Here is an 8,355-nt window from a genome sequence, read left to right as displayed (position 1 = left end):
GAGAGCAAAGGAAAGGGTAGACATTCTAAGCCTGGTCATCTGGGCAGCTTCACCAGATGGGCAGCTTCACATTCTAAGCCTGGTCATCTGGAGCAACTTCATGCTCCTCAGGGAATCCTGAATCCATTTCTTGCAGATCATTGGGAGAAGGGATCAAACAAAGGGGGAGACCGGCACATGAGTAGACAAATTGGGGTGATATAGGAAAGGTGCTTGCCTATCAGTCTAACCTGGGAGAAGATAATTGGCTAGGGCATGAGCCACTGCAAGCATGGGAAATCTTGAAGGTTAAGCTCTGGGTTAAAATCCCCAAAGAGTTCTCTCCCTCTTACTTCCCTCTTGCCCACACTTGCCTATCCTGTCATCATAATCATGTGACCTTAGCAGACTCATGGTCCAGGGATATGCGGACTCCATACGCAGGATGCTGGACTGGACTGTGCTGTAATATGGAGAAGGCACTCTGGGCACTGGCCTTCATGCTGGCCCTGCTGAAGATAAGGTTGGACTTTTTCCATGGCGAGATGGAGGAAAATGCGACATTGGAAACCCAGGGCTTTAATTCCAGGGAAATAAAGATCATTCATCCCCATGTGTGAATCTCAGGAAATTCCTTTCCTTGCAACATCGCAAGAACTCCACTTTCACCAGTAACAGATGGGGACACAGATGTCGGCCCATCGATAACACTTTTAGTGGAAAAAGTAAAAGAACATTTTCATGACATTTAGTTTAGCAAAGATTTCTCAAACAAGACATGGAAACTCATAATTCTGAAAAGAAAAAAGTATGACACATTGGACTACTTGAAGGTTAAGAATTAATTTTTCTCTTAAGGTTCTGTTAAGAGAGTGAAAATCCAATCTACATAAAGGAAGCATACATTTGAAATACTTTTACTAAATAAAGGACTCATACTCTGACTCTATAATAAACTTTTACATGTCAATAGGAAAGAGGCCCCCATAAAATAACAGAAAAATGGTGACATACTTAATGGGGCACTTTATAAAACAAATAATTTTTAAAACTGCCAATAAATATACATATTTTAATATCACCGGTTTGCTAGCTTTGAAATATAAAACAAATGTAAATCTACTGCACACACATCAAAATGACTAAAATGAGGAAACAGAGTATCAATGCAGCAACTGTAATTCTCAGGAACTGGAGAGCAGTATCAATAGGTACAACCATTTTAGAAAATAGTTGGCAGTATTTACAAAAAGAGACTACAGATACTGTGTGATTTAGCAATTCTACTCCTAGATATTTATCCTAATATCTGTACCAAGGGACATTTGCATAAAATTCCATGGCAGCACTATTTTGATTAGCTCAAACTAAAAACCACCCAAAAATAGAACAGATGAATTGTTGCATGGTCATGCAATGGAATACTGTGGGAACATTGAGAAAGAACTAATTATTGCTACATGCAACAACATGGTTCGATCCCCAAAACATAATATTAATCAAAAGATTCCTAACAAGAGTGCACATTGTGAATTATTACACTTAAATAAAGTTTAAAAAACAGGTAAAATTAATTTACAGTGTTAGAACTCAGGATGATGATTGCTTTCATGGAAAACGTTGAGCTTAAGGAGAACTTTGGGGTTTCTTCTATCTCTTCAGCTGTCTGCTGGCATCTAAGTGTGTTTCCTCTGTGATATTTCATCCATCTGTACAGGTGTGATTCATGTATATTTCTGTTTATTTGTAGCACTTCAGCTTTACATAAAGAATGGGTAGTTTTTTTTAAAGGTTCCCTCTGTGCTGATTAAAGCACAGAACCCAATAGTGAAACTGGATGTGTGTGTATATATGTGGTCAAGCATACTATTGCTACATTCAGTTATTTCTAAACTACAAAAAATGCTTTGGTATTTTCAACAATAAATGATTCTAAACGCAGCAATGTGAAAAAAACAAAACAATACAAAATAGAAAAAAAACTCCTCTATAATCTTGATCTTGAATTGTGTGTGAGTGAGTGTGTATTTGTGGGTTAGGGGTTTGAGGGAGTTGTTGAGGATGAGTGAGGTTGTAGAAACAAGGGGAAAGGAAGAAGATTATTAGAGTATCAGTTTGCCTCTATACACATAAGGAATATCAATACCTCATTCTAATGTATAAGTAAATAAAAAGAGCATGAGTTTAATAATCTGATATTTTCCATCCTGATTATGGGTATATGATTCAAAATTATCCAATTATTAAGCAATAAATTTGGGTCTTAGAGTAATAATGAAAAGCAGAAATATTTGAAGTCAATTAACAGGTTTTATGTTTAACTATAGTCCTTTGTTGCTCATTTCTTAAGAAACCATTAATATTTTTGTAACCTCCTAAAGAATATATATTTGATAGAGCTAAATATCTACAAATTTTTAAATTTATTTATGTCTTTTTTTTTGAGAATGAGATATAGATTTGCTTTTCCATTTATTTATACATCCATTGGTTGATTCTTGTATATGTCCTGACCAGAGATGGAACCCACAACACTGGAGTATAGGGATGACACCAACCTACTGAGCAACCCAGCCAGGATGAGAGCTAAAATATTTTTAATACATAAATCCCAAAATCTTCCTGCATTCCCTGTTGAGATCTAAACCTAGAGTTATGTATATATTTTTTATGAAATAAATGAGTCATAGAACAATTTAATCTTAAGTTAGTGAAGAAAACCAACAAATTGAGAGTAACCTTGATTTTAAAATTTTTATCCTGCTATTTTTTTAATTCATAAAACATCAGACTGTTTATTTTTTAAAATTAGAGTTATAAATTAATGGTAAGTGGTGATTTAGGAATAATAGGTACATGATTTCAAAATTGTTTTGCATTTGATTTTTTAAACTTAAATAATTATTTTCATTTATGCAGGAAAAGTACCAAGAAGAATTTAGAATACAAGGTAGGACATCATTCCAGAAATCATACTCATGTAAGCCGAAGTTACTTGGGAAACGAATTTAAAGCACAGAAACAGAACCTACATTTTGTACCCAATCAAATGTGCTAATTTTCAATCCACAATACCTTCCATATATATTGTATTAAGCCTCATAATGCAAATAGCACTTTCAAATGCGATATCACTAGCAAGAAATTTTACTAAGCAAGTTACCTATTTCAGAAGATTACCAAAGAAGAACAGAATTTAAGGTGTTGACTGTAAATACTCAGAGATTCAGGAGAGTACTTGGCACTCCTGCTTCCTGTTGTACTTCGATGCTTCTTTTCAAAAGCAAGTTGCTTGCCCCATTATAATTTCACATCCTGTCAAAGCTCTCTATTTGTCTGGAAGCTGTCAACTTCCTATCCAAAAGAACATTATGATGTTTTCTTTTTACCACCTAATTATTATTATGTTAGACAATGTATTTATTCCTAAGTGGTTTGGGGTAATTGATTAGGTTGTTCCATGTCAGGAAAAGCACAGATGTGGGGCCAGTAGAGACAAAGGCCTCCCTCCAGTCCCCAGGAGGCAAGAGGCTGGCAGGGCGGCTGTGCTGGCAGGACAAAACCTTCTTGTGGTGGGTGGTCCACTGGGAGGTCAGTGGAGATCTGCAATATGTCCACTACAATCAGCAAAAGAGTACAATAGCTCCTCTGTGGGGAATTCAGGGAGAAGAATTTGTTTAAATAAAATCACAAGGTTGTCAGAATGTGAAAGCCATTCTCAAATGTTCTGTGCATTGTCTAAGGGAATGCAGAATGGGAATCATTTACTCTCAGGCCAAAGTGTTGATTAAAAAAAAAAGTTTCATATGAACAGTTTAATATAAAATAAAAGCACCAGTACTGTATTGTCAACATTTTAGTGGCATGTAACAAATTCTTCGATGAAGTATTTTACAGCTGTAAAGTTTTGTTTACAAAGTAGTTTACAACTGTAAAGTTTTGTTCTTATGCTATTCCCCCAATGCAAAAATTACATGATAAAACTGTTATTAGCCTTTACTTGTTTTATTTTTCAATGCCAGATCTTATTATTAAGTGTAAAAGTACCCATTGGAAGGAACAATTATGGAATAAAATTGTCAATGGCACTTCAAGTTTTATTAATAAAGTATAGTGTGTCTGTTGGTTATCCCTGCATGTTTCTTGTTTGTGTGTGTGTTTGCTTATTTATCAACACATGGTGCTGTGGACATGGGTTGGAGGCCTCTAAAAATATTAAGTCCTGGCTTAAACCAAATCCTCTCCTGAGAAAGGAAGAATGAAAACCGTGGCCCTGGCAAAGCACTCCACATCATTAGATTAATGGTGCTCAGTGCCAGCCAGTTATTGTTCACTTGAATATCAAGAGCAGCACAGGCCACTGACAGCATTATCGACAAGAACAGAAGTTTGGGGAACACAGCACTAGTTTTTCTACCACAGCAAAATCAATCCCTTAACCGAAAACCCTTTCCTTGGATATCCTTTTCTTTCTTTTCTGATCTAGGTTTTGCAAAGTGTTTATAGTTTTATAGGAGAACGGGACCATTTCCTGTTGTGTCATTTAAGTCTACAATGAAAACAAAAATAACTGAAAGTAAAGAACAAATGGGAACAGGCAAAAGAAACTTTTTAATAGTGCTTCTCTATCTCTAATTTCTGTTGATACACCATGTCTTGTTTTGAAAAATATATCTAAAGAAAAACATTCTCTATTTTTCTTTGAAGTAAGGTGGTCTTCCATTACATAGTGTAAATAGGATGCTGGAAACTCATGCCAGCCTATGGGTTCACAGGAGTATTTGTTCTGGATGCAATTACATGATCAGGTTGCTTTCCTCAAGTGAACATGTCGATCCATACAAGAAATAATACAACCAGAAGAAACAAATCACTTTGCAAACATCTATATGCAAAAGAGCTTATAAAAAATTAATGGAAAAGCAAAGTTGCTCTTTCAAATGTTGAGTAGACACCAGTTCAGAATAACTTTATCCATCCACATATTATTTTGTTATGAAAGAAAAACAAGTTATGCATAAAGGTCTACAATGTCCTTTACTTATGACTTGCAATGACATTCTTCTTCAGAACTGAATGTCCTCTCAGCACAACAGAACATCTGCCTGAAGTTTTGAACAAAAAGTGCCCATTGAACTGAAGGTTTCTGGGTGACTTGTCAATGTTCATTTTAAGGGCAAATTCTCCTCATATTTGATTTCTATCAAGAATTGACCTTTGATTTGTTGTATAAACTTTTCTATTGATGATAAGAAGTTGTATTTTGTCTAATAGTGGAAAAGGGAAAAGCATCCCTCAGCTCATCCTATTGTATATGGAGTATAAATTATAGGTTATCTAGGCTGAACATTTAATAAATGTTATGTATTAATTATTATTATTAGAAAATACTAAACTACCAATTTAGGTCAGCAATGATTCTTTTTCTGATTATAGGAAACCGCTCATATAGTACATGAATATGGAAAACAAAGGAAAATGTAAGGATATATTTACATTTAAAATATATTTTGCTGAAACTCCATACTGTTGTTCATAATGGGTGCACCAATCTGCATCCCCACCAGCAATAAACTAGTATTCCCTTTTCTTTACATCCTCACCAGCACTTTTTTTTTTTATGATAGCCATTCTGACAGGTGTGAGGTGATATCTAGTTGTGGTTTTAATTTGCATATCTCTGATGATTAGTGACTTGGAGCATTTTTCATGTGTCTCTTGGTCATTTGTATGTCTCTGGAGAAATGTCTATTTAGGTCTTCTGCCCATTTTTTATTGGATTCTTTGTCTTCTTTTTGTTGAATTGTATGAGTACTTTATAAATTTTGGATATTAACCCCTTATCAGAAGTATCATTGGCAAATATGTTTTCCCATTCAGTGGGTTCTCTTTTCAATTTGATGGTAGTTCCCTTTACTGTGCAGATGCTTTGTATTTTAATATCATCCCATTTGTTTATTTTCTCCTTATTTTTCTTTACCCTAGAAATGTATCCATAAACATATTGCTATATGAGATGTCTGAGATTTTACTGCCTATATTCTCCTCTAAGATTTTTGTGATATCATGCCTTACATTTAAGTCTTTTATCCACCTTGAGTTTATTCTTGTGTATGATGTAAGTTGGTGGTCTAGTTTCATCTTTTTGCATGTGTCTATCCAGTTTTCCCAGCACTATTTGTTGAAGAGACAACACCAGACAACATCAGATAAAATATATGTGCGCCTATGTTCATAGCAGCATTATTTATAATAGCTAAGATTTGGAAACAGCCCAAGTGTCCATCAGTAGATGAATGGATTAAAAATCTGTGGGACACTTACAATATGGAATACTATGCACCTGTAAAAAAAAACACAGATCTCTTACCCTTTGGAACAGCATGGATGGACCTGGAAAATAGTATGCTAAGTGAAATAAGCCAAGCTGAGAAAAACAAATAGCAGATGACCTCACTCATTTGTGAAATCTAATGAATAAAATGAATTGACCAACAAAATAAGACACAAAGCCTGGTGGCATGGAACAGACTGAAATAACTCCATGAGGGGTTGGGAGAATGAGAAGAGATAAACCAAAAAACTTATATACTTACTAGAGGCCTGGGGCATGAAATTTGTGCACTGGAGTGGTGGGGTGGGGTGGGGGGGCTCTTGCAGTCTTGGGGCCCTCAGGGGATGTGCGACTGACAGCATAGGCCTACTCCCCTTGGGGAATCGGGCCTAAGCCTGCAGTTGGACATCTTTAGCATTGCCACAGAGGCAGGAGAGGCACTGCGCTCACCAGCTCAGGGCTTCTGCCTGAGTGGTGCTCTCCTTGTGGGAGCATATTGACCAACCAGGGGCAGCTCCTGCATCTTCCCCCTGGTGGTCAGTGCATGTCATAGCGACTGGTGATTTCCCCATTTGGTCAACTTGCATATTAGCCTTTTATTATATAGGATATGCATAGCCCATAGACACGGGCAATAAAGTAGTGAAGATTTGTAACTGCATGGACAGTAATTTCCCTGTAATACATTTCATAGCTTGTATTTTAGGCAGCATTTTTGATGGATATGAATTTCTTGTCTTCCTTAGAAGAAACTTCATGCAGAACACCTCATGCCACTGGAAGGTAATGTTTTCCAGGGGCGCACTTTCAAAATGCAAAGCCCTGGGCAATGTTGCCTTGGAACCCTCTTGAGATCTTGGGGAGAGAGATGACTCACATGAGGGATGGATGCCCCTCTGTCAGGCAAGATGCCAACATGGAGAAGAGGGAAACACAGCATCTCCATAGGTTGCACCACAGAGATTCTGGAGCAGGAAGCACGCTACAACATCAATGTCCAATCCAGCAAGGTCAATCACTGATCTTTTGGTGAGTACTATTATACTGTTGTGGCTTGGAGACATGCATTTCTGTGAAAGCTGTGGAGTGGAAAACGAGGACTTAAAGCATCCACCATCTCTGCTGCATCCTCCACTCTGTCTAAGAAGGCCTGTGGAACAATGGAGAGCAGGAAGTCCAGCACTGAGGCTGCATTTTGATGTGGGCTTCTGCTGCTGATTCCTGACGTGGGGAGCCCTGCTCTCCTGGCCATGACTCACAAGTGCCCTTTGATTAAACACAGACATGGATTCAGTTACCACAACATGCATTGGCTTTGTTGTGCTTCCTCCTGGCTTCACTTCCTGCTTTGGAAATGAATTCCCTCAGTCCATAGTCATTCTATCTGTCCCATTATAAATGCTTAACTGAAGAGAGCAAGGAGGGGTTGTGCTTCTGTTACAGTTGGGCAGCTTGAAATCAGAATTTGGAGTTCTTTTTTTTTTTTTTAATATATTTTATTGATTTTTTACAGAGAGGAAAGGAGAGGGATAGAGAGTTAGAAACATCAATGTGAGAGAAACATTGATCAGCTGCCTCCTGCACACCCCCTACTGGGGATGTGCCTGCAACCAAGGTACATGCCCTTGACTGGAATCGAACCTGGGACCTCTATCCACCGAGCCAAACCAGCCAGGGCAGAATTTGGAGTTCTTGATCCTAAGACTGTGGTCTTGTCCGCACTCAGATTTGACAACTGCAACCAACCACGGACGATAAAGAGGGCACAGCTGATGAAGGGATCTCAAATATGTCCGAGCCTACTTTGATTAAAATTTCACCTCCCCCTTGCAGTTGAAATGTCTTAACTTTTAAATTTTCAGACATTTATTTGTATATATAGTCTGAGCCTGCCAGATCCATTGTCTGCAACCAGATCCTGCTGTTCTGTGTGGCTCACAAGGTTGGAGCCACATTTGCCTTGGTCAAAACAAACAATGAGTCCAGGTTAGGAGACTGCAGAAATTTACCAGTGTCCAGGCTCTCCACTGTACTTTAAAAGT

Source organism: Myotis davidii, unplaced genomic scaffold (assembly GCF_000327345.1).
Source record: "Myotis davidii unplaced genomic scaffold, ASM32734v1 scaffold342, whole genome shotgun sequence".
In the NCBI taxonomy this organism is placed as follows: Eukaryota; Metazoa; Chordata; class Mammalia; order Chiroptera; family Vespertilionidae; genus Myotis; species Myotis davidii.
This window is presented reverse-complemented; position numbering follows the sequence as displayed.